This window comes from Lagopus leucura, unplaced genomic scaffold, assembly GCF_019238085.1.
Source record: "Lagopus leucura isolate 7727_CA_CO unplaced genomic scaffold, USGS_WTPT01 Super-Scaffold_100009, whole genome shotgun sequence".
In the NCBI taxonomy this organism is placed as follows: Eukaryota; Metazoa; Chordata; class Aves; order Galliformes; family Phasianidae; genus Lagopus; species Lagopus leucura.
In genome coordinates, this window is record NW_024962266.1 from 3843127 (window position 1) to 3869972 (window position 26846).

A 26846-nucleotide genomic window follows, 5' to 3' on the forward strand; every position below is an offset into this window, starting at 1 on the left:
TTAGATGAAACACGTTAGCCAATATGAGGAAGAAAAAGATGTGGGAAATCCCTTCTAAATTTGAGCTATTAGCCATAATAAGAATGGAGTAGGCAGGGACACAGACGTTTCAAATGTGCTCAGTAAACCAGCCAGGGTCTTTTCTGTTGCATACCTTCAGGCTATTGCATTCCTCTTTCCTGATATTTTAGGGAGATCTTGGAAAACTTTACAGCTTTACAAAACAAAAGAGGGAGTCAAAGACACGTTCTGCCCTTTTCCTATAGGTGACACTAAAATAAGAAGCCAGTAGTCATCAACTGTTTTTACGGGGTTGGTGTTGGTGTTGTTGTTGTTGGGGTGTTTGTTTGTTTGTTTGTTTGTTTTTGTAGTTTTAATGGCTACAGCCTGACCCTGCTGAAGTCACGTAGCTGGGCTTACCCTCTTCTAACACAGGTCTGGACATGCATTTAAGCCCAGACTCGCCACCAAAGCTTGGTGTTTACACATTAGCCTGTGCTCAGGAATAAAGCTTTGTCTGATCTCTTACCCACTAGCACAGCACTTCATCACAGGCTGGTGCTGTCATTCCTGTGCCACTCATAAGTAGAGTCACATTGCTTTCCAGACCACAGCAGATATTCCAGCCTTGATTCTTTGTCATCATGAGTACACGTTTTCCATTTCCAGCCAAGCCACGTGGAAAGGTGTGATGTGGAAACGAGCTCAGCAGGAAAAGCCCAGAGACCAGAGCTGCAGGACATCACCAAGCAGTCCTAAAACTGTGTGGCTCTAAAAGGATTTTCCAGGTGTCAAGAGAGCCCTGGAAAAAAGTGCAGATGTGTAGACAGCTGGGAATTACCCTCATTTCTCCTCTGGTATAGTAAAGAGCAAGCAGTGAAAAGGCTGGAATGTTGTCACATCCTGCAGATCCCCTGGGGTTGCTGCAGCTAAAACAACTGTGGTGTGCTCCTTGGGTCCAATCTGCTGCCTGCTGCAAAAGGAATAAGTCATTGCTGGCAAGTCTGTTTGCCCTCAGGGGAACGTGGCATGTTCTGGAGATGAGCCCAGTGTATCTAGGACAAGCACAGAGGCTGCCACTGGACTTTGAATCATAGAATCATTACAGTTGGGAAAGGCCTGTAAGATCCCCAAGTCCAACCATCAACCCACCCCCACCATGCCCACTAACCACTTCCTTCAGTGCCACATCTCCGTGCTTCTTGAACACCTCCAGGGACAGGGACTCCACCACCTCCCTGGGCAGCTGTGACAGAGCCTGACCAATGTTGTGCCCTCATCCTGCTTAGCAGCAAGTCGCTGCCATGACCAGGTGTTCCCAGGCAGAAAATCCTCCTCAATGCCCTGCTTGTCTGAGCAAGGAGGAAGGGAGACTGAAGAGATGGGATGATGAGTTACCCATGGAAATGCTGGGTCAAACCTGAGTCACATCAACTTGGATTGGCCTGTTCAACAAACAGGCTCAAAAAACCCTAGCTTTTATGGCACTGGAAAATTAACAGGGTCAGCAAAATGATGATGATTGATCTGTGACATAGTTCTGCTTAAAGCCCAAGTAGTCTCTGCGTTTATTTTCTGGCAAATAACTACATATTTTCCTGTATAATTCCTCAAGAATGTCAACCTCCCTTATTTGAATCACTCCATCCCTACTTGAAAATAATGCTGATAAAAAATTACATGTTGGTGACAGCCTACAGAGTGTACTGCAAGTGGTGATGTGTGTGTGTCTGCATGTGTCTGCCAGGAGTGCCACAGCACATAGCATGCAAGTGCTATTTATATGAATGTACGTAGGGTGTAGTGAGAGAAAGATGCAGTGATTAGCATTAGTCTTTGTCTAGACATATTGCAATAAAAAAGTCAGGTAACTGAGTGTTAAATGTGACATGCTCCAAAGACTGAAAAACACGCACTACTACGTTTGCTATATTTTCTAGTCAAGGTTAAGCATAAGAATCACATTTCCTGCATCTGTGCAAATGCTTTTAACACACTCCAGGATAAGTAGGTTTCAGGAAAGTGATGTAGAAGATAGAGTTTACAGAGCTGCTAATGTGCCAAGCACATAAAATGCTGTAAGGCATGCACTTCTGTTTTGGTTCTTACTGAAATCTTCCTAGGGCAAATGAAGAGGCTTGCTGATAAAAATAACATTGTTGCAAGTTTCTTCCTTGCTTAAAATGAGAGTTCTTTTATATCCTTTTTGTTTGTTTGTTTGTTTATCAGAAGATAATAGTGTCGCTCTCCTAAAAGAATTAGGGCACTGATTTCTGGAGTTACACTCACAAGGGTCCTGTTAGTATTTATTTGTTTTGTAACAGTTCCCAATCCTCAGCTGAGACGTAATCAGCCAAGTGTACAAATTTGCCTTGTTACATCCTTAAATGAAATGGGTCACATAAAACCATCTTCACTAACTGACTTGCTTTATCTTCTGATTGATACAAAAATTAGAATGATTGTTTTTTTCCCAATGGAAAATCTACTTGTGTACATGGCATTCAGGAGAATTATTATATTAAATAGAGCATACTGAAGAGAAAAAATGTATATGTGCAACTTGGTCTGGAGGGAGGTGTCCCTGCTTATAGCAGGAACTATATATATAGAGTTGGAACTAGATGGTCTATGAGGTCCCTTCCAACCCAAACCATTCTATGATTCTATGATTCCAAAAGCACTATGATGCCTTCTAGTTAGGGTTCTGTGGATCTGGGGCTTCTAAAGAATTATCTGGCTTTTTATGCCCACTGTATTATGTAATATATTAGGTACAATGGAAACACTTATTTCAGAGAATCTTCTGCCTTTGATGCACAGGATTTGTCTCTTGGACAGGGATATTTGATGCCTTGATGACTAATGACACTGCTCCAGACGCACAAAGTAACAGAAGCATAAATGAGAGTCGCTGAGAATGCTTTCACGTGCTCTTTGGGAGGAGCTTTAATTTTTTAGCAATGACAAATTTTTAGTGATTACTGCTCACAGCTGAGAGTTCTGCACAGAGCTTTGTGGGCATTAACTAAACCAGTTTGCCTGCTCTGCTCAGCTGTCCGCTATGTGTGTGGAGCCAGTTGTGCTGTAACAGCAAAAGGGCTCTGTTTGTGATGGAGGTGATCAGCAGGGTGGCTTCAGTGACTGCTAGGCTCTGCTATGAACACACTCACCTCCTGTGACTGCTTTACCTGTGTAATCGTGTATGGGTTTTATCTCTGTTTTGCTTTATTCTGTCAGTCACATCAAACTGGAGATTTTGTTTGCCATTTTTCAGATGCGATAATGTCCCTAGCTACACTGACTGCATTAAGGCGTGCATTTTTGAAAGGTTCTCTGCATTTGTATGTTAGTGTGTAGGCAATTTAAAAGGTGTGCGAGCTGAGACAATTCCATGGTGCACATGTACACAAAATCCACAAGCTTGGAGTAATTTTCTTGATTTTCATGTCTTACGAAAGAGGCAGTGAGAGAAGACCTCTATTTTACTTGGTGTGCTTTTTACTTAAGTCATCTCTTCAGTATTGTATTATAGATTGTGGTTCAAAACCCTTGACCTACGTAAAAAAGCATTAGTGGTTTGTGGGAAAAAAGCCTTAAAATCTCATTGAAATACTTGTGGGAATCCAAGGCCCTACTACAGCTGTGTTACAAACAGCACGGGGAGTTTTTCAAAGTTCTTCACCTGTAAAATCAGCATTCTTGTGACTTCTGAGATCTGGCTGGTTTTTAGTGAGTTTAAGTCATAGAATCAAAGTCAAGGGTTTTTTATGTCTTCTAAAAGGTTTTTTGATGATACAGGATTGTGCTCCCCAGTTTTGTTCCTCCTGTTCCTCTAAATAACAGCAGAAGCTTTGGAGGACAGACTGCCCTGGGATGGAGAAGTCATCACCTGCAGGATGACAATCAGTAGCACATGGCAGTCATCTGAGGGCCCAAATCCCCTGTGTGTCTTGCTGTCACTGAGGAGGCTAAAACCTCTGATTTTCTACGTGGGAAATGAAGTCTAAATGCTATTCACCTCACTTAATCACCAAGTCACACTACCAAGCTACTGTTGCATGGGTAAAGCAAAATTTATACATTTGGCTGTTGTTGTTGTTTTCCTAGTTTAAAGATTATAGTTTTATTTCACAGAAAATCACCAACTGGTTGTGAGCAATACGTTTTAAAATGCTTTCTGACATTTCAAGGAGCCTCATGTTCATGCCGCACCAATGCTGAGTTTCTTCTTAATGTAAAATCCTGTGTCAATACATTGTGACTTCGGTGGCATAGTAAATCTGCTACTTAGATAAGCCATTATACTGCTGTTCCTATTGGTGTCATTAGCTGAGCGCACTGGGCCAGCCAACACAGCTCAGTATCTCCCAAGTGAGGAACCTGATGTAACATGTTGTTAGCGAGTGAGACAGCATCAAGGCGAGCATTATGCAATGAGACATGACAGTGTATGTAGTGCCAGGGTATCCCGATGCAGTGTGAGTTGCTAGGCAGTGAGCTGACAGCCTGCTATCGCAAGCTGCTGACAAACGGCATGTTTCTTGACATGTTTCCTTAGGATGTGAAAAAAAGCTTCAGTGTAAATAGACAGGGACAGAAGGTTTTTTTCAGAAAGTTACTGTGTGATTTGATTTTCCACATCCCTTCACGTTTCAGTAAATTCCAGGTTTGACTCTTCTTTTGACCGAACAGAACAGTACAAGGGAGCAAAAGCAATAATTAAAAATACTGTGAAAAATACCTTAAGATTCTAAGTGGAGAAGAAGGGTGATTATTAGCTCTCTCCCAGTATTAAAATTCCCCCAGAAATCTTCCTTTGCAGATTCAGGTACTTGGGAGCACTGCAGATGTTGTGAGGAACAGGGAGGAAAGCAGTAATGCTGCCTAGCATGATTCTTTTGCACCTTTTGCTCACCAGATGTAACCTAGACAGCAGACAGCTGCTCAGTGAGGCATTTCTTCTGCATCTACAGATTCTCCCCTCTTTGCATAGATGTGTGGGAGAGGGGATTAGTGCATAGCCGTATGGGAGGGAGCTAACAGCAGTACAGTTTCTTAGCGAGCCATGCTGCAGGAGCAGTAGAGAAAGCGGAGGGAGCAGGAAATGATGGAGGAGGGGAGAGGACTCCAATGACACTGGATGGAAATGATGCAGAATTCCCTTGAGAGCTGAGGGGCTGAGAAAATGAGGGCTCTGACCCTTCTACGTGCCTTGCAGACCCCAACTGGAGAGGCACTTTTAAGTAATTTATCAATGCAAACTCCAGACTGTTCTTTCCTGCTTCGTGGGATTTTCTGCTCGACAAGAAGGATGTACATTGCTTAATGGGGATCTGAAAAGGAAATAGACTGTTATTTCTTCTGTAATTCAGCAGGTTGGATCATAGCTTTCCATTCATAATACATTAAAGTGGAAGAAGAGCATCTCCTAAAGAATCCGCCTTCCTTCTTGAGTACTGAGAGCTTGGAGGTTCCTAAAACAAAGGGTAGGGGAGGGGCATGTAGTAGGGAAAGGAGTGGGTTGTGTGGGAGCAAGCCAGCACTTCGTGATGTCCTTGGCTCCCTTTTCCAAGATCAAATCCTCTTCTACAATATTTCTGAGGCAGCTGATACAGCTGATACTAGGCCTGATGACCTAGTATGCAAGCAGTGACCTATCGTTGCTTCTTAGTTTAAGAAAGCTGTCATTACATCAGCATTCGTGCTTCTGCCCAGAACTTACACTGTATGTAAAAACCCTGACACCCACATCAACTCCTGCTTTTCAGCTATAGAAGGAAATCTCAGTGACAGAGTTCTTCAGATCGCCTCAGATCAACAAGAAAGAGATGTCCCACTGAAATCTGGAATATCCTCTGGGATCCGTGGGAGTCAAGGACAGTTTTCCCCAGCAGGCTGCTTTTCCTGTCAGCTCCCTAGCTGCATGGTCTTTCTCTGAGACACTACATGGGAACTATGCAGAAGAGATAACACAGTCCTCTGCCAATTAATTTTCCTGGCCCGCTTCCATGGGCCTGAAGAGCAGAAAACATGTGCAGATGTAGGAGGCAAGGTCTGGCCCTGTGTGTTTTCCTGAAAAGCTAACTCTGTATCACTTCAGTAGTGCTTTCCCTTTATATTTTACTTAACAAAAGAGAAGTGGAAAATTATATTTTTCTTAAGAATGTTTTGTGAGCTGTTATGCATGCCCTGATGGTGTTTTACAAGTGTTGCCTGCTTTATCACGCACTGGCATTTTTATTCCCTTTATTCTTACAGGTCAGTAAACCAGCTAGCAAGTCTAATTGCCCTAATTCTGTTCTGCTGCTTTCGACAGATAAGAGCTGCAAACGGAGCAATATCCTGTCAGTCTCCTTTGAACCTCCAGCCTTATAAGCATCCATTTAACTGCTGCCTTTTCTCATGGTTCATTGTGCAGCAATTAGTTTAAATACCTGCCTCTAGCTCCTTAATAGAATAGAAGGAAACCATCAGAAGGAATAGATTAAATTGAAACGGAAAGGTCTTGAAAGATGTTTCCCACCTGTGTGAATCCAAACCAAAAACATTTAACTCAGACAGGATTCAGAAATAGAAGGGAGAAACAGAGTAACTTTTTCTTAAGGCTCATTTTCCAAATACACACTGGCATAAATCTCACATACGCACATTTGTTCTGTCTCAAAACAAAATCCGCACAGTCTGACTTTTTAATAATATGCTATAAATAACTGGTAATAAAAAACAAGGAACAGAACCAAGGGCTGTTATTCTTGAGGATCTTCTCTATCTCTAGCAGTAGCCCATATTTAATGCTACAGAGAAGGCAGTCTACCGGAACTCTATGCAAAATATATAAAGGAGAGAAATTTCTCCTGTCAGTGATCAGTTCATGCTGTGAAGCATCACTGGCTCTAATTCTTGCAGTTGTTCTCCCTGTCAGCATGTTGTTACTATGCATGTACTAATACTATACTTCACGTGTCTAATCTGTACACAAATATTCAAAGCTTTGTTTCATCTGATCAACACTCGTCCTACAGCACAGAGCTTCTTGAGCCAAAGATGAGGCACACTGCAGTAACATGGCACATCACTGGATGGTGATAATGCAGATAGGATAGTTGTGTGTCATTCTCACCTGTAGATCAAAGCACACTGATATACCAGTTTTCATTTCTCTTGTTTTATGGTTTTCTCTTACTGTGTTGTTCTTGTAGTTCTTTTAGATTCTTCTTTCCAAACCTCATTTATTATTTTATCAAGCCAGAAGCCAAAATGCAAAGTAGTATTTAAGCTAAGAATCCATTACTGAAAATACTATTGTATTTTCTGTTAGCTTTTTTTTCCCCGTATGTTTTCTTTAGCTCTGTAGTGCTTGTACAGTATTCAGTTTTTATTGGACTGTGCCCATAACTGAAGTCCACCTCATGCTTGATTTTAAGTCCATCTTCTGAAAGCTCCCTCCTAAAATTCTGCATTGTGTCGTGTTTCTCTTATCTCCAGAAAAGTCACCTGAGATGCTCTTGATTTAGACTTCCCAAATTCAGATTGCTTGGATAGCATGTTGAAGTCATGACTGTCCAGTATGAGAAACCGTTGTATTTTCCCCCATGCAAAGACATCTCGTAGAATCACAGAATCATAGAATGGCCTGGGTTGAAAAGGATCACAATGATCATCTAGTTTCAACCCCCTGCTATGTGAAGGGTCACCAACCAGCAGACCAGGCTGCCCAGAGCCACATCCAGCCTGGCCTTGAATGCCTGCAGGGATGGGGCATCCACAACCTCCTTGGGCAACCTCTTCATTCCTCTATCATTATACAAGCACACTCACAAAAATAGTACGTGTGTCTTGCCTGTTCTGTGTGACCTCTTTTTGTGCTCAGCATGATGTCTTGACTTCTATGGACAGCCCCAAAGCTCTTCCCTTTACCCAGCTATTTTTAGTGCCATTGGCTAATTGGTATCCAAAATCTATCCAAGGTTCATGAATTATTAATCGTATGTGGATAATAACTATTTGCGAATCCCAAGTACAACTTGCATTCAGTTCTGGCAACCTTCTCCCTGTCAGGGAGATTTGGACCGTAGCTTGTAAATTATCAGACAGAGAGAATGGGAGCTATTACATATGACAAGCAACAGTGTAATGAATGGTAGCTCTGAAATGCCAACCATTAAAAAAAAAAAGGATGCAACATGAATGGAGTGAGTAATGAGGAGTACATCAAACTTTCTCTGCATTGCCTTACTGCAGAATATTGCATCATTAAAATATTATATTAAAAGTGTTCATTCTGAGCTGAAGTTACTCAGTGATCTAAGCTCGGTATTTTTCTATGAAAACATCAAATCTGGAAGCAAAATTTACCATGCTCATTAGCCACAAAGGAGCTTTCTGCCATAGATGGTACAGGTATGTGTTTATATAAATTTAATCTATGCAGAAGAGAGGGGGAGGACAAGGTGAGTCCTTAGAAAGAATTCCTGTGTGAATTACAGACCATTATGAAACTTGCTAATTTCTCACTACACTTTATCTTCACTGGTGAAAACTGAAAGCATCTGTAGCTGTATCTAAAAGACAAAGAGTAACAAAACAAGCTACCTTATTTACAGCTCTTCTCTAGGGAAAGAACAAGACAATAAATCTGTCAAATTTTAGTTGTTTGTAACATGCTGAGAAGTGTTCAGTCAGTGTGTTGGCAAAGGCAATGTGATGAGCTGCAGTACAGAATAAAATACTCAAATTCACCACCACTTTAGAATGATTGTTGTCAAACTATTTCCACATGCAACTCTCAAAGGCTGATTTAAAATGGATGTGCAATTTTTGTGCGATGTAACACTCCTCTGGTTCTCAGGCATGTGTTTTTTTTTCTGATATTGTGTGGCACAGAGCAGTAGTTGAGGTGAACACTTGCTCAGAAACACCCATTGTATTTTTTGAATTTGCTTGCTGAGTGTCCTTTGAAGCCTTTCCAGAGTATACAGGAAGAATCTCTTCGAAATTTCAAAAGTTCAGCAGCTGTCTCCAGCTGAGACACATTTATAAACATTAGACCTTCCAGTCCAAGTGCTACATGTCAGATGATTTTTCTCATGAAACAAGCCTTGCCTCCATAGAGACTGACTTTTTATTTACTTTAAGAATATATTTTGAAGTGATTCTCAGCAGTGATGTTATAGGGCAGTGACAGTGGCATGATTCTTCTTTTTTTTTTGGTTTAAAGTGAAAGTTAGAAATGTCTCTACATTCCCCATAGTATTTATACTGGTATGAAAATTGTTTCATGGTTTAACAGAGAATTCAGACCTACAATTGAGGTTTCTTAGACAGCTCTAGTAAAGAATATTGAAACCTTCAGGTCTTTTACTAAATGTTGATTCATCTTTTTCTTTTACTGAAAATGATCTCGAATGGTGTTTACTAAGTCCCAACCTTCAGCACTGCCTGCATGCCCTGCCTCTGTAACTAAACCCGTTCATACTGATAATGCCTGAAGCACAGCAAAAAATGGGAGAACCTGGAAAACAAGGGAGTGTCTGAGACATTACCTCTTTTTTTTCACCTGCAAATGAGAATCTAAAACTGTATTACAACCCAGCTTTCTAATTTTCATATAAGAGAGTATCATCAGTGTCCTGTACAACACCAAACTTCAGCTCCTGACAAGCCACTTTACGTGCAATAACGTTCTCAAAGAAATATTACACCATTATCAAATGTTGTTAAGGGGATTACCAGCATATAAGACCTACCAGCACAAGACTACAAAACATGATGTCTTGCCCTTTTGCTCATCCCAAAAGCATCCCCTGGAATGTTTATATAAGTAATTCTGAAAATACTGCCTATAAAACAATCTATTCTACTCGCTCAAACTAACTGAAGCAGTAGTACTTATTAAATATACAGCTGAACGGGTGAGCCATCCACAGCCCCACGGAGATGCTCTTTACTAACAAATGACTAGGCCTTCAGTGGATCTTTAGCTACTTAGGCTACTAGACGTAATACCCTTTTCAGACAAGGATTATTAGATTTGGATTAAAAAAGGGACATTTTAGATTTTGCTTTTTATTATTTCTGAAAAGACATTTGCATTGTTTCACAGTGCAAAAAAAAAAAAAAAAAAAAAAAAAACCAAACTTATTTATTTCCCCATGTTTGTAAGCAGTAACAATTAGAACAGCAGAGGTTATCAGAAGAACAGCAAACCAGCCAAGAGAGCAAAGGCTATTTATGTCTAACAAGACATAAATACGGAGTCTGGTTACCTTCTGTGAAGCTCAAGGGAATAAGGAGGTGAAATCCATGATTTCTTGTATACAGGAAGAAGAAGCAATCTAAAAAAAATTTTTTTTAAATGAGGAACTTACAGTAAAAGGACAAGTTCAATTTTTTAGTGCATTTATGGCAGTACTATCGCTGCCCTGCACTGTTATCTTAACAAGTAACAAAATGCTTGACAGATCTCTAGTAGTTTACACAGATTTCGTGGCATCTAATGAGCAATAAAAGATGGACCATGACTGATCCTTGTGTGACTGCAGTGAATGATGGATGTAAAATAAAGAGCTTCCCTAATTTACATGACCCACGTGAGGACCTTGCGGGCTGTGGTTCTGCCCACAAGGCAAGATAGAATCTAACCAACTGCACTTCTTGTTTCTTCTCAGGCAGGAAAGAGAGAGCTACATCTCTCTCCTCTACCCTCTACAATCCGGAACATGGAGAGATAAGCATGCAGGAGCACAACTTGCTACTTTCTACTGTAAAAGTAAAGAACTCTAGGAAGTTTCATACCTTTTAAAGAGGGGCACTTCTTCATTTGCCCATGTTAAGTTACCCCTTAATCATATTTTGGCTTATTAGCTAAATGGCATTAACTTAATCCGCTGCTAATTTATTACTCTCTATAATGAAACTACACAGAATCTGTAGGTGTGATGTCTCCTATTGTATGGTCAGATGTAAACATTACATTAAACTTTGAGTATCTGTCTAATAACACTTCATGTAACAGAATCAATGGAGATCCAAGAGGGATATGGGTTTATGTTGTGGTTATTTTTGTTGTTGAGTTTTTTGTTGTTTTTTTTTTTTAACTTCTTTTTAGTTATTCAACATTTTGGTAAAAAAAAAAATACTTATTTCTTCTCCAAATGGCTGTTTAATCACTGCTTGAGGTTGAAAAAAGCATCTTGGAGCAGATGGCAAGAACATAGGATTTAAGAAAGGGACAGATGTATCCATATTAGGGAGCCTGGAAGATAAATCTCTTGAAGGCTTGTAGCAGACGTGATCATTACTTTGTTTACACAGATGAAATATGACTAGTTTCAATTAACAGTTGCTGTTGTCCATATTTGGGATCTTTTCCCATCAGATGTTCTTTGAAACCTGTTGTAAATCATCATGTGTGTGTTACTTACATTCCGTGTATAAACCATATAGGTATTCCAGCATCTCCACTCTTTATGGAAAATGTTTAGATAGATATTGTACAGCATAAAAAAAAAAATGTGGAGGGATTTGCTTTCCATTAAGCAGTTTGCAAGCACTGTCTAATGACATACAGTCTGCAGTGATGTACAGGGATGCTAGGAAAGCACAAAAAGAAGGATGTTGTTATTCAGCCTCTGTGCTGCCAATCCGTTCTTTGCCTCAGCTCCCTCCCTGATGCTGCCAGCATTATTCCCATCACAAACAGCTCCTCGTAGGACTCAAACATGAACCAAGAGCCTGACTTCTGTACATCTGGGGAACAGGAAGGGCAACACAGGAAAAACTATACTGTCTTCCTGTGGAAACATCTATAAGTTGCATATAGAGAAGTTAGGAAATAACATGTTATCTGTGTGCAGCCTCCTCACTGCTGAGGAGTGGAAGAACTTTTGCTGACCTTGGGAAAACAATGCTTTGCAGATGTGAAGAGGAAGGCCTCTTAAAGCATGTGTATGTGCTTGGGTGTGGGTGTGTGCATATGCATATATATATATATATATATATAAATGCACGCATGTGCTTGGGTGAATTCAGAAGCTGCTGCTTTGATATACTCTTTAAAAAGTGGTGATCTTAAAAATGTGAAGAACACCCAGTACAAGCTGCTGTGGTTGTGACTCCAGCTCATCTTTTCATTACTGCTTGAACTCAGAAACAAGTAGACATGAATTCCTAAGGAGGTGTTCTAACATTAATCACAGTACTTTTAAGAGCAGATATTAGTGCATCTGTTGAAGTACTGAATTAGAGCAGCCACAAAGCATACATACACTCTCCAGTAAAACATTCTTTTAGCATTTCCTTTCTCCAACTGAAAACTCTAAACGCCGGGTCTCTTAGTTGGGCCTATTAGAATCAGATTCCTCCAGGATTGATGTTTTTAGCCATTAGAATAATACTTCTGATTATTTTCACGTTTAACTGAAGCAACTGAAACTTGTATTTTCTTGTGATTGAAGCAGGAATGTCATTTACTTATTAAAAGCTAGGGAAAAAAGATGAGCATATAATGTTTTAAGGGAATAGGAAAATGATGATAGTTGCAGTGATGTTACATTGATCCAGTTCTGGCTCTTACTTTATCTAGAACAAAAGCAAGGACACCAGAAAGTGACGGATCAAAAGAGTAGGAATATACATGAGAGGGGTTTGAAGACTGTGTCTCGTACTAGAACTCCGAAATTAACTTGTACAATGTAAAGCACTGCATTTATAAAGCCAGGTTTGTATACTAAAGCACTGCCACATCAGGGAGCAAGGAAATTAAGGAGGCAGGTAGCACAGCTGCACAGTGATGCAGCCTTGAGAAATGATTGTACGCTTCCAAAGGAAAACAAACCAAACCAATTTAATTCTCATAAAATTTGAAGTAAATTTAGGGGCATTTTCATTTCTTTTGCATCTCTAACCCTGCAGTAGTGTGAATTAAATGCAAATCTACCCATGAAATTACTTTCTCAAAGAATTAAAAAAAAAAAAAAAAATTACAAGTATGTAAATATTGTCTACTATATTAGAATGTTTAGAAATATTACAATATATTCTACTATATTATTAATTCCTGAAGGGAATAATATGCTTTAGTGATTATCTTTTGGGATATCTCCTATCAAACTATTTTTAACTAACAACTTTATATGTTAATGGTTGGTTTCAGATTCACAGCTCGTTAGAAGAACTTTATCTAGTACCATGTAATTAGTAATTAATGAGGTGCTAACTAAGTGCCACCATGTAAGCTGTGCTCTTTCCAATCCTTAGTTACCAAAACTAAGATTAAGGAGTATCTCTTCTGCAGTACTCAGGAATCTTGTCTTAAAGGTAACTAAATTCATTTGATTTTATAGTAATGGATAACTATAATCCCAGAGCTTTGTCTGCATCATGACATGACCAGTTAGAAACAAATGCTGTTTCTCTTCTCCCTTATGATTTTTAGAATAGTTTGTATTGCAACCTATACAAGCAAAACTAATTGTATTAAAGGAACTGACATTATGAACTTTTATTATAAGATGCTTATGCTGTTTTCTGTTAATGAACATCCAGTAACCAGTGATTTTAATCCACTGACATTTTTATAGACTTAAGTTTTGCTATAGAAAGTGCTCTGGCTTGCAGTCTCAATGCTTTATTACAGCTGTTTCTGCAAACATATTAAATTTTATGTATAGAAGCACAGGCATTTTATGTTGCCTAATGGAAAAGTGGTTTTCATCTGAGAAGTTAGAAATATACTGATAAATTTCCAGCATGTCAGTGTTGTATCACGTCAAATAATGTTGAAGATGTAAGCTGCTCCTTCAGAAAGGAGATGTTTATATCCTACATGGCTCGAGGGGTTTCCAGTTACAGCGAAGTTTGTTACACTCATGCAGAGAAGTACAACTCTCTTTTAGGCAGTAGATGATATAATCATTACTAATAAAATCCTGGGATAAAAGCATCTTAAAAACAACTTCTAAGATCTATACTAAATAACGATTCAAGAGAGTATGTAAATGCAGGAAGGATGGACGGGCAACCATCTTTTCTAACTCTGTTCTCTCACACAAAAGCAGCAGTGACACATGTGACGTCCTGCGGGCTGTAAAATTTTCAGCCACGTTCATTTGGAATGAAAGAACTTGTTCAGGACTGAACATCTGCACACATTCAGTGCGTTTCAGCACTTTGGCAGAATTGTCCATTTTGGTTCTACAGACAAATATATCTTCAATTAGAACCTACGTTTTCCTCCCACCGCTTCTCCTTACCACTCATTCTTTAAAAATCTTTTAGACACGAAGTGATGACATGACATCCAACATTTGGTGTTTCTTACCATTCTATATCTTGGCATGTTGTTTGTATGACTGCATACATATACTGAGGAGAAATCTCTACTTAATTTCTGTTTAAGATACCTTCATTTCTCAACCTATTCCCTTTAATTTAGATGTATAATCAGATTTATTTCCCTCAGTATTTATTCTGTTGTACTGATGATTATTTATTTCTTGTAGTAGTGAATTTCTTACTGTATTGCCTACCTGCACAGTTGGCTCACCCTGAATATCTTCTGCATCTGCCCCGTGCTCTCGTGTCCTCTCTCTCAAGTGTTTTTTTTCTTTTGTATAGCCCTTCGCAAGGGTGTTTACAACACATGTTCACAAAATCTTACATACGCTCCACTGCTTTGGCTTTTCACTCTCATTTTAAATGACCGTTTGTTCTCCTGTTTCATCTCTTTTAGCTTTCGGTCCATGCTTTGTTGTTTTTCTTTCCTCACAGCCCAGTATGAAGCTTTTTTGAAAGATTTGATAAAAGATCTGAACAGTGCCTTTCAAAATTTGTGTTGCCAACCCTCTGTATCCACCACTTAGGTACTGAGAAGCTTATTCTATCAGACATTAGTCTACCTCCTGCTTTAAAGAAGGAGAATTGGTTACCAAAAATTTACCTTTGCTTCCCCTTTCTGAAGTGTCTGTACTTTCCTTTTTTACAAATACATTCTTATCTTTCTCCTTTATTTAGCTTTCCTTTATTTCTGTGTTCAACATAGTTGAGGTTCCAAATCTGGCGGTTCCAAAGCTGATGAAGCATACTTTCCATTTGCATTCTTTCCATTCACCGGTAGACCGAACTGTAGAATGATGGTGTTTGGCACTTTGTTTTCCTTTCATTTATCCTGGTTCAAGACAAGTACACAGGAGGAGACTGTGTTCTTCTTGTGGGCAGTCTTCATTTCATCCGGACTGCTCAGATATGCTCAGGACCCCGGTCCGTGTGCACTCTGTCAGGTGCTATCTGCAACTCTGGATTGCCCACTGTGCCAGCAGGGATGTGGAGGAGGCAGTAGCGGTTTCATTTCCACGACAGGATGACAACACGGCCTTTCAGGATTTACTGAGGTTAGGTGTTGTTGTACAGCGTTCTGACTACGTGTGAGTGCTGGCTATTAATTACTGCAGTAACTGGCTGGGGCTGGAGCCTTGCTGGCAGGGGTGTAAGTGGGAAAGCGGGTGATGCCAGGCCCGATCTCCATGGCAGCTGTGCTTGCACTTCACGGCAGTTCTTGCAAAACATGGTGGTTTTCTGAAGGCTTTCACTCCTGAGGTGATGCAAAGAGAGCCAGGGCCCCATTTTTCCTCTCAACGCTCATCATTTCTTAACGGCGATGGGTGCAGCAAAAGATTATAGGGAGGCCGTGTGTCGCATTGCTTTTAAGCGTGTGAACTTCTGTGTTAAAACCAGTGGTTGTTTTTTTTTTCTTTCCCTTTGCGAGTCCACCTCTAACCGGGAGAGCAGCCTCCACAAGAAGCGCTTCAGCACCTCCAGCTCCTTCCCTCGTGGGGATTTGCGAGGAGCGCGGGACAGCGGTTAGCACCGGAACGGACGAAGCCGCCGGTGCTGCCCAGAGTCCCCGCGAAGGGGCTGAGGCTGCGGGCGGACTGCGCTGCCCTCAGCGGGACACCGCGCTCCCCGCCCGCCCCGGTGAGCGGCGGTGAGTGAGGAGGGGGCGCGCGCCCCGCCGTTGGACTGGCGCGTGCGCACGGGAGGAGGCGGCCGGGAGCGCTCATCGCGCATGCGCGAAAGGCGCCGGCGGGGCTCCCCCCGCCCCCGCGCGCGCGTGTGTGTGTGTGGGTGTGTGAGGGGGGGGAGGGGGTGGGGGGGGGGGGGGGGGGGGAGCGTGCGCGTGCGGAGGGGCTGCTGGCCGCCCCTCAGCGAGCGGGGGGTGAGCGGCGCCGAGGACGGCGAGCGCAGCCCGGCAGCCGGAGCGCCTTTCCCGCCCACCCCCGCTCGTCGCCGTCTCGCAGGTGAGGCGGGCGCTGCGCTGCGCGGCGTGTTTATTGTCCGGAGGAGGAGAAAAAGGAGGCTTCGGCCGGCCGGCACGCCGGGCCCCACAGCACTGCCGGCCGGGGATTGGAGCGCCGGGTCCCCTCCCAGATCCGGGGAGGGTCTCGGCCCCGCGGCGGGCCGGCTCCGTGCGGGCCGGCACCTGCGGCCGCCTCCCCTCCGCGGCAGCGGGCGCCATCCGCGGCGCTGGGCCGGGCCCGGCAGCGCCTGTCAGCACGCCCGGGGTGGGTGCGGGGGCGCGCGTGGTGCGGCGGGGCCGCAAGATGGAGGGATGCGGGGCTGAGCGCCGGGCCGGAGCGTCTCCTCTTTCTCTTTCTCTCTCTCTTTTTTTTTTTTTTTTTTTTTTTTTTTTTTTTAAACCTTATTTTCCTGCATCCAGGGCCCGAGCGGCAGGTCGTGGCCTGCCTCTATGTGGGGAGCGGGCTGTCGGGGCTTATCGCCGCGAGGCGTGCGGTGGTGTGCAGGGATGCCGGTATCGGGGACAGCCGAGTGAGCGTGACGTGCGGTGTGTGGGCGCTGTGCGGGGTGCCGGGCCACACGCACGATGGTTTTCCAGCAGGCAGGGGAAGTTAGGAGAGCCGGGAGTGCCTTGAGGCAGATAGGCAGCTGCTTGTTTGACAGCTGAAATGTTTGGCGTGTTGTGTTCCTGGCAGCGGGTGCTGGAAGATCAGTGACATACGTGTAGCAAAGTGAGATGAGTGATGGCGATAGGTGATGGTTTGACTGCTACCTGTGTGCGTAACGGTGGCTCCTGCCTGGTAAAATGGGGTGGATGTGTTTCTTTCACAGATCCCCGTGCTGACAGAAGGTGCCTTTATGCAGACCTTTGTGTTTATTTTCCACCACCACTTCTATTCCTACGCTAAACTAAGGGGCTGCATGTTTTTCACTCAGGGGATGGTGACACACTGGAACAGGTTGCCCATGAGGTTGTGGATGCTCCTGCAGGCATTCAAGGCCAGGCGGGATGTGGTTCTGGGCAGCCTGGTCTGCTGGTTGGCGACCTTGCACATGGCAGGGGTTGGAACTGGATGATCATTGTGGTCCTTTTCAACCCAGGCCATTCTGTGATAAAGAAGAGAAAGACTTCTCCAAATGGGATAGGTGCATAAGCAGGCAGAGCATGTTTTGTAGGCCTATGGTTTTTGGTCATTTTTCAAGGCTGTCAATTGCCATGGGTTGCACCACCATGTTTTTCTTAATCATTGTCTGCCTTTGAATCTGGTTTGGTTTTAGTGATTTGTGGTGGTGTTTCATTTCTAAACAAAATGAATGCCACTTTTAACATCAGAAGTGGTTTGCAACCCTTGTTGGCTCATAGACCTATTGTATTTTTCTGAGGTTGTGTACATTTCTTAACGAATTGCAACTCAACAGGTTGGTTTCTTAAATCTTTTTTACATCTCAGGAGGCCCTTAGAGATAATACACGGACCTTACTACTGATTTTGCTGACACCTTTCTGTTGTCTTATTGCAAATGGTCTAATTCTTGGCTCTTAAAGCAGCATCGAATACAGAAGAGCGAACAGTAAAGACCTACATTGTTCCCCAAAGCTTTCTCTCGATGATGTACATATGTTTGTGTTTTTTTCATGTGTTATTGTAAGGTTCAGAAGCCGTGATAGGATACTCTTAGGACATCCGTAGGCATCTCTGCATAATCTCCCCTGGCTTGGGTCCTGCTTCTGTAAACTGACACGTTCCACACAGGTGCCAAAGCTGTTTGAATGAATTGATACCAGCTGGTGTTCAGGGGTTGATAATGGCTTGTAATCCTAGCATTCTGGCTACTCTGAAACACTTTCTTTCTGGGATAAATGTGTACGTTTCGTTTGTGTTTGGTTTTGTTTCTGCAAAGAGATTTCCTTCCTTCCAAAAAAATCGGTTACTTTCTCTGCACATCCCTGCGTGTGGGTTGTCTGTAGTCGCGCTCAGAAGTTTGCTAAGCTAGGTCATTTGAATTGAAAGAGTGCCCTCTGGTGACATCTGCGTTTAGAGCGTGGGTTAAAAAAAAATGCTCCTGCTGATCCGAGCTCTAATACTCCTCCAACCGGAGCTGGAGCTTTATTCTGCACAGAAACGCTCAGGTGCATGTCTAAGAGTGGGGAAGGCAGTCGCTTGTAAATACACGTGGAAGATAAAATGTACAGCGGTCACTTGGAATCTCTTGCCCATCTTGTGAAATACTCTAACTGGTATTTTGCCTGCATTTTGAGGAGCCGTGTTGGATTCCTCAGTGTGTGGGGTGAGGGGCTCTCGATGAGCTCATTGTGTTTACTGTCAGTGGTGTTCAGTTCCTGCTGATAGTCCTGCTTTTGTGCAAAAGTTTTGGAGAGATCTTTTGCTTTTCTACACTTATCTTGCTGGTGAGTGTAGAGTTCAGAATCCCTCAATGTGGATATGTTACTGATCATGGTACTGCTCAGCACCAGTAAACAAGCATGAAGATGTACAGCTAACTCCCTAGCTTCAGCTACATGTGTGAACTTAGGTGTTAAACAATTACTAAAGAAAGATAGACAACTCTGAGGCTCCAGAAAGCTTCTGATCTCGATGTGCTAATGCTCTGGTTCACATAAATTTGAATATTAAAAGAATTGATAAGGACACACCTCTGTCTTATTTTCTTCCTTATTTTCTCTTCATTGAAATTGGAGATTTCTTTTCCTTTTTGTTTCCCTGGAGCTGAGTCATTTGGGCTCCTCCTTTCATTCAATAAATAAAGCTGAGTTGAAAACCTGCTTTAAGGGTGGGGAGCACAGTTGTGTTTTGCCTAACTGTAAGACTTCAAAGGCATAGTATATTCCTGCTTTGGATATTGTTTTACAGCCCTTGGGAGGAGTAATGTTAGAAGAGATACTTACAAATGCATTTTAAAACCAACAAGAAAACACTTGTGTTAATACCTTTACATTTAGGTACTTCGAGCTGCTGCAGTAGAAGTAATTTCTTAATATGCATTCATGGCTAGTATTTATTGCAGAAATAGAGCTCTGCGGGATTCACGTTTGTCTGTTTATGAACCAATCACCTTAGAAGACTGCTGAAACAAGAGAATCGTAGTGTTACAGTTGGGTGTTTTAAATAGATGCTCTGCATACTTAGTTAGCTGCTGCATGCAGATGTGTGACTGCTATTTTTTTCTCTTGCAAAGATCCTTAAGGGCCGTGTAGGACTCCAAGGGAACTGGCGTTAGAACCGTGCCTGTGGTCAAGCTGGTATCATCCTGTATTCTGCCAAGCAGAAGGAGGACATCTGCAACCAGAAATGGAGCGAGACAGCAGCCAGAGGGTACTGCAGCTCTTGCTGCTCCAGTGGTGGCCCAGGCACTGCAAGCTGATGGCAGCAGCTTTGTGCAGCCGGAGGAGCTATGAAAAGCAGAGAAGTTGGGGGGGGAGATGTGAAAGTGGCCAAAATTCCAGAAGGGGGGGATGTGTTCGTTAGCATGGTATGTTAGAACATCAGAGCTTCTTGCTGCGGCTCTTTCGAGTTAGTGTAGTCTAAATGGCAGTCACTGATCATGCTTGCTGGCTGAGCACTGGTGTTTCTGTTTATATGACAGTTTGATTAGAAAAACCAATCCATGCATTGAACCTTACAGTATAACAAAATGAAATACTGGAAATCCACTGGGCTGGTGTGCTAAATACTTTGAAATTCAATTTTCCTGAAGTACAATCAGGATTGTCATGCTCTAATACAGTCGTAGCTGGTCTTGTTTAACTTACTTAAAGGCTTTGAGATGAATTGTAAGCTGTTCTGTGGCACAAATGGTATCTTCCTTCAACTCATGGAGATGTCTTGAGAATGCTGTCAGAATCTTTGCTGTCCTGTATTTATTATCAGCACATCTTTTTCCACAGATGTAACCTCAGCACGAAGAGCTGTTGGATGCTTACTGTATCCCTTTCTGTAAGGGCAGGATTTCCCCTTGCTTCTCCATTCATGTTGTCTTATGTTCCAACTACAAGAACGGCTGTGTAGATAGAACTGCAGGGCAGTAGTGCTGGGATAAAGAAGCAGTGTATCTTGCAGATCCCAGAAGTTTTGCCCTTAGTTCTGTAGGGCTGCACTTATCAGGCTGTGTTCTGGCTATTTGTGCTCTATCAGGTGCACCCACAAGTTGAAGTTTCCCATTAGCAATGCATCTGTTGCTGCTCAATGGTTAAATTGAAAGCCCCCTCTTTTTTTCTTCCTTTGAAGGCAGATGGTGCTTGGGGTACCCTACAGCAGGGTTCATCTTGGTGTAGACTCTTAAGAGTACTAGTTTATTTTGTGTATTTGAGGTGTGGGTCTTTTTAAATCTATTCTCCATGCTTATTTCAGATTTTTTTAATATGCCTACATGCAAATACATTTAATAGGCATTTTAAGCTTTGGATTGCAGGTGACCTGGGAGAGGCATGTGCCTGCTCTGTTTTCTCTGCTCTGAGGAGTCTCAAAGTCTTCCCCACATATTGTAAGTGTGACCCACAGCAATTAACGTAGCTCGGTGCCTCATCAGCATGTAGTTGAGATTTGAACGTGGATTAAAACAAGCTGGCTGAAGTTCAATCCAGATAAAATATACATGATGATGTGGATGTAATTATCAACCTTCCTAATTGAAGAGTGCATTTGTCGTTAGATAAGTGTTAGTGCCCTCTGGTGACTTCAGTTGTTGCTAGCACTCATTGAAGCAGTAAAATCAGTTTTTTAAACCTTTGACTAAAAGATTGAGACCCCCTAATCTGACTTGAATTTGGCTAGAAGTTGTAACCCTTGCCACTGCTTTTTTAGATTGTTACAGCAGTTCTTAGGGCAAATAATGAAGTGTAACTTTGAGACAAAGCATGGGTCAGTTAAGGAAGAAATAACAGCGTACCAGGAGATAAACAGAAATGGCACAGAGAAAGAGTGATGGTTAAGCTTGCTGTGGGATCCTCTTCTGAAAGGGTACCAGCCTGATTACCTTATTTCAGGGAGCTCTTCAATCTCTTTGCTTATACTGTATCGTGTGTCATAGGCTGTCTGAAGCCAAAGTGCTCAGTGGGAGGCAAGAGGTGCACGATGCGTGTTGCAGAGAACTTTGAGATGCTGGCCTTCGTGTTGAATTCCTGTTTTAAAGCAATTTAGATGTTTGCTTCATCTAGTGCAGAACATCTTGCTTGGGAGCCATCTCAGCAGGAGTTGGGAGCGTGGCTGCTTTGGGATATATATGTGTTACTTCTTTTTCTCCTAATGGAGCTGTGGGATTGTCTGCAATCAATTAAGTCTGAAGCGATCTAGGACTGGCTACTTAAGAATCAGGACTCTGACCGTTGTTGCAGAAGTATGGCATTAAAAGCTGTTTGATTTGAGCCTCCCTCATTATTCATTAAGGAACAGCTTTCAGAGCATGGAGTTTGCTGTCCTCATTGAGGCTGAGTCAGATTGATCATACTGGGGAAAAAGTGTATTGATCTTGTTTTAAAAGTTGGAGGTGTATTTCTCAGGTAATAGTGGCTAGATGAAACTGGCAGAGATCCTGAGAAAGTGATCTTAATGCAATTTGTAAATTAGTTTGCTTTTATCACATTATTAAGGTGCCCAGGGCTTGGGATAATTGCCTAAACTATAGTATCATATTTTCATTTAAGTCCAGAGTAAGCAGTGTAACGTTACAGAATTACTGGAGCTGGACCAAGAAGTGAATAAGCAGGTCTAGTGCAGGGCACAGTTTCTGCTGTGATAGAAACTTTTCATATTAACATACAGGCAGACTGAAACCTGCAATGAAAAGCTAAAAGCCTACATTTTCAAAGCTTTTCTTGCTAAGCTGATGTCTGAATTTGTTCCAAGTGAAGAGACATAACCACAGGTGGACTTCTGGCTTGTCAGCTGTACATAAATGTATAAATTTTTTTTAAAAAAACTTGTTTTGAGTTCATTTCATTGACAGGCTGCTGGTTTGATCTTACAGTTGCTGCTGAGCTCTGTCACTTGCTTGACAAAGCTGGAGTTCTCCACGCTTGTAACCAGCTGAGGTTGGTTTGTAATTGACATCAGGTTTTGACCTCATGCATTTTTCAGTGGCAGCTTTTTTCTTGCCATTCACCTATCACACTGTTTTAACAGAAATGCTGGTGAGGGGAACTGCGCCAGGAGACTTACCCAGCTAAGAAATTAAGCTTTTTTTCTTCTTTTTTTTCTCCCTTGCTTTTTTTCAGTTTGATAGTTTCTTCCAAACTGTTTCTTCTGCAGACCGACAAAGTCTTGTGCTGAAGTCATGGCAGAGAAAGGAATGGAAAACAGTGATCAGTGGCAGAGACAGCTGGCAATGCCGGATCAGAGTTCCCACAAACCAGCTGAAATCAAAGTGGGTCATCTGTCCCACTGGTTATAGCATGTGGAGCATTCATCTCTGATGTTAGAGCACAAGCTGTGCTCTATCCTGGATCCCTAGCAGGGTTTGCAAGTCTAGGAACTTGGGTAAAAACGTATTAGTCCTTTGTGAAGTTAATATTTATTGCATTTCATCCAGAAGCGTTTGAGGCGTTACAGGATCTTTGCGTTGCTTTTGAAAATTGCTCCAAATTGAAGCTCAGTTTTGTAGTTGTCCCTCTTTTTCAGTAGGCTGGAGTGAAAATGAGGATGTTACTGGAAACTTGGTAGTAGAGGCACCTGTCTGATCATACAAAACACGATCCACAAGGCTTCAGAGTGTTTGTCTGCCTTCCAAAAGCATCTGCAGTCAGCTCGTATGTTAAGTTTTAGGTGGACATCTTGGGTTTCAAAATATGTATTAATAGTTTGACAGGCTAAATCAATAAAAGATAACACAATGGTTTGGGCTGCTTCTTGGTTGCTTTTTTTTTTTTTTTTTTCCCCCTTATTAATACATCGCAGTTTTGTGCTGTTAGTAATTAATAACTCTAATATAATCAGGTGTGCTGGTAAAGCATATAGTTAAGTGGGTGAGTCAGTCTTTGTATTTCCTGTCCTACTCTGTCATGCAATTAGCTTTCTCTGCGTGGTTACAGGGCACCAGAAATGTGCTGCTGTCCTAGCAAATCCGGGCCAATCTGCTGACAGCCTTGCCTTCAGTTAGCAGCTGGTTTTTCCCTAGCTTTATTGCTAAGCAAACCTGAGTAGTGGTGGCTTCCCCCTGTGTAAGCTGTCTCATTTATTTTTAGGATATTTAGGATAATGCTCACATTTCTGTACAGTGACACGTTTGTTTTGGCATCTGATGTCAGGCTTGTCTTACAAGTAGCTTTGAGTAATGGTGGAATGCTTACTGATGAAAGTTTTATGGAAATATCTGCGATTCCTTTCCAAACTGCCTGTTGGTTTAAGAGTAGTAGAGTCCATTGGGTTCAGTTATTCCATGTGGTTGAAGTGACCTCCACGTACCTCCTAGGGATCAGAGAGCAGAGTTCCTGAAGGCGTAGTAAGATTTCTGCTGAGCTGTCCACTCTGATCCTGTATTTGAGAACCATAAAGGTGGTAGGTAGTGAGCAGCCAGATACTCAAGCTGGTTGCTGGGCAGGTCAAAACCCAGGCCTTGCAGGTCTGCCTGATGGTAGGAGGAGGATAAAGATATCCTGGGTATAAAGCTTTATTATTATTGCTTTCTAATACACCATGCATTGCTTGTTAGGCGTGCATTTTGTAGAATGAAACTGCATTCTGTTTGTATTATACAGTAGTAGCCAATGTCCCTCTACAACATTTTTTTTCTCCTCTTTCCTGTTTGAAAAGTGCTTGGCTAACCACTTCCCTGGTTGTTTACCCTATTAATGCTGCATAATTCCTTCTAATCAAGTGCTCCCCACCCCCAAGCCTAGGCTTGGTTTGAATTGATTTTGAGCAAAGTGTGCCAGATACATTTTGATGATAAATGTTGCTGCTCCTGGTGAAACGCTGTGCTAGAAGTACTTTTCTCATCCCTTGAGCACAGTAACTTTGTTTCTGAGGCACTCTAGTGTAGAGCTTTCCTAGTCATGCTAATGGCAGAGTTTTTAAGGCTGCTTGTATTGTGTTGGGTTAGACAAGGTCTTCATTACAGAAGGGCTGAATTTAATCACAGTATGAAATTGTGATTCTTTGGTTATTTTTTATGCTGTGTAATGCCATTGTGTAGGTCTTGCTGTGCTGGCAGAAAGTTTATTTGTGGAAATTGTGTAAATAGAGTGGCGATGTGTATTCAAGAGCTCAAAGTGTCTACCCAGGATGCATCTAAATGACTGGGGAGGAAAATGATCTTAACCAAACTGCAGTCAGGAGATCAAACAAAAAAACTAGTCAATATTGCTTTCTCTTGAAGTGGATGCCAGCTCTGTGATGTTTTATGAAGTTGAAGGTATATTAAAGTGATACTGAAGAAGTAGAAAAACTGCTTTTGAGGTACAACTTATCTTTGCCTTTGAAGAATGGCATCATAAGCAGGTAGTATGCTTTAGGACCCACTTGCAGATAGCGTTTCCTCAGTGCCTACGTGTGATGGCTTGCCTGGCACTTAATTAGCCGGCTGACTTCTTAGTGCTGATAGGGTCTGCAGAATGACTGAACTCAGACTGCATTTCATGCTGCAACTTGTGTTTAATGCCTCTGAAAAGTCAGTCTTGACTCTTTTGCTGTCTTAGCGATGGAGAGGTTTCTTCATTCGGACTTAGTTCATGCTTCAGGGAAGGCAATCCAACTTCTACTGAAAGAAGTATTCAATTAAATCTGTTTGAGCCGGTGTTCAGGGACTTCACCTGTGCTGCTCCACAGTAATTTTCAGGCATCTTTTTAACACTCTGAACTGCTTTAATTTCTTCTCTTTTTGTGAACAAATGCAGTGTGACTGGAAGAGGGAGAAGGGGACTACTTGTGTGTTTGTTACTGTATGTTCCCAAATGATTTATTGTATGTACAATTCAAAGTTGTAAGGTATTTAAGAAGGCATTACGCCAGGACACATAGAGAAACCCCAGACAAGCTGGGCTGCATGCTGTGAAATGGTGCTCCTTTCTGTGCAGTTTGATGAACTCATGGGAGAAAACTGAAATGCCTGTGGGTGTGGAAGCAGAGCTGCATGCTTATGGCATGTGCTCGTTAAAAGCCCAAAGCCTGGGTGTGCAAATTGGAAATCGAGTTAAGGCTTGCAGTAGCAGAGATGAGAACCTTCATGAGTCGAGGATGACAGTTTTGATGAGGAGTAATCATTGATCTCAATTCTGTAGCTTAGTTGTTAGACAGTAAGGATGTGGTCTGGACGTGTTGCTGAGGCTAAAATGCTCATTTAAAGGGTAGTTTAGGAAAATGGGAAATCTGTTGTGATGGAAATGTCATTCAATACAGATTTTATATAACAGCAATGTAATAAGTGAGATGTAGTTACGTTAAATTAGATGAACATAAAATCTACTTAGCCAGTTTTAAATGATGCTGCTAAAAAGGGAAGCTTGTTTGATAAACAACTGAGGTGACTAACATGGAAAATGTCTCGCTATCCTATTGCACTGTTATTTAACTTCTGTTAAATCCCTCATTTATAAACAAAAGTATTCCGTAGGAAAGCTGAAGGCTTTAAGTATTTTGGCTGTACTTATTTGAGAGTGGAAAAAAAGCTAGCTCTTATTTTTCATGACCTAAAAAAAACCCAATGGCTGCATGTATTCTCTGCATGAAGTGGTAATCTGAAGTGCAAACACAGAACCAAGCAGTAGTGGAGTTGGACTACAGAAGTGAGATCTCTTTGGGGAGCAGGAAAAAAGCCTTCTCTTGCTGTCGTGGGGCACTGTGGAGTCTGTGTGGCTTCTGGGTGTCAGCTTTCTGTGCTGGCACCGAGTGTCACAGGTGTTGTTCTGGTAGGAGCGAGAGAGGGAAGATGAGCAGAAGCAAAGGGCTTCAGCACCTGAAGTTTTTGTTGCTGGTTTCGCACTTTCTCTGGTGTCTCCTTTCCCTCTTGCGTTCCACATCGTTAATGGAATTGGATATCTTATTTCCCTGGGGCACTGGGCTGTGTTGCTGTGATCTTATCACTAGAATAGCAGATGAGTATTTCTTTGTGGCTTTCTCTGTATTTATGACTCTACTAATATTGATTGAAGCTCTTTGCTTACTGGAACAAAATGGTAATGTTTGGGAATTCATGGTTGGTATCTTCTCTAATCCATAGAAAGCCAACACTTTCTAATAAGGATCCCCAAATAGTAAATATATAATGGTGAAGGAGTCCTTCCTCAGTTGGAGAAGCAGATTCTGCTAGTCATTTCAGAATGGGGCTGGGTTGAGCATGCAGCTGGGTCCCAAGAGTGAACAGATGCTGAGGTTGCATTGTTCCTCAGTGATGAGGAAGCAGTCTGATGTGCCAGTCTGTGTGGTGAAACAGCTCTACTGGCTGCTGCCTGCCAGCTCTGTCAGATGTAGTGGTCATTAGCGATGCTGTGCACCGCTCTGCTGCAAAACCCTGTTCTGCTATTGGTGAAAAAAATAGATCACAAAGCTGTCTTGCAAATAAACTACTGTGTGAATACTGTGTTTAAGCTGGTGGCTGGTT

General features: G+C 42.2%; 1 protein-coding gene across 5 annotated transcripts in view; it reads left to right on the forward strand.

Annotated features, from left to right (window-relative positions):
• The first annotated feature begins 16223 nt into the window (after positions 1-16223).
• Positions 16224-26846, forward strand: part of RALGPS2 (Ral GEF with PH domain and SH3 binding motif 2) — a 109509-nt gene continuing 98886 nt past the window's right edge. For 4 of the 5 annotated variants that reach the window (XM_042874192.1, XM_042874196.1, XM_042874197.1 and 1 more), the window contains exon 1: positions 16224-16298. The gene's annotated coding sequence lies outside the window, so the exon portion shown is untranslated. Of the gene's footprint in view, positions 16299-16535; positions 16563-26846 lie in introns of those variants that run through there. The other variant, XM_042874195.1, reaches the window with a different exon arrangement.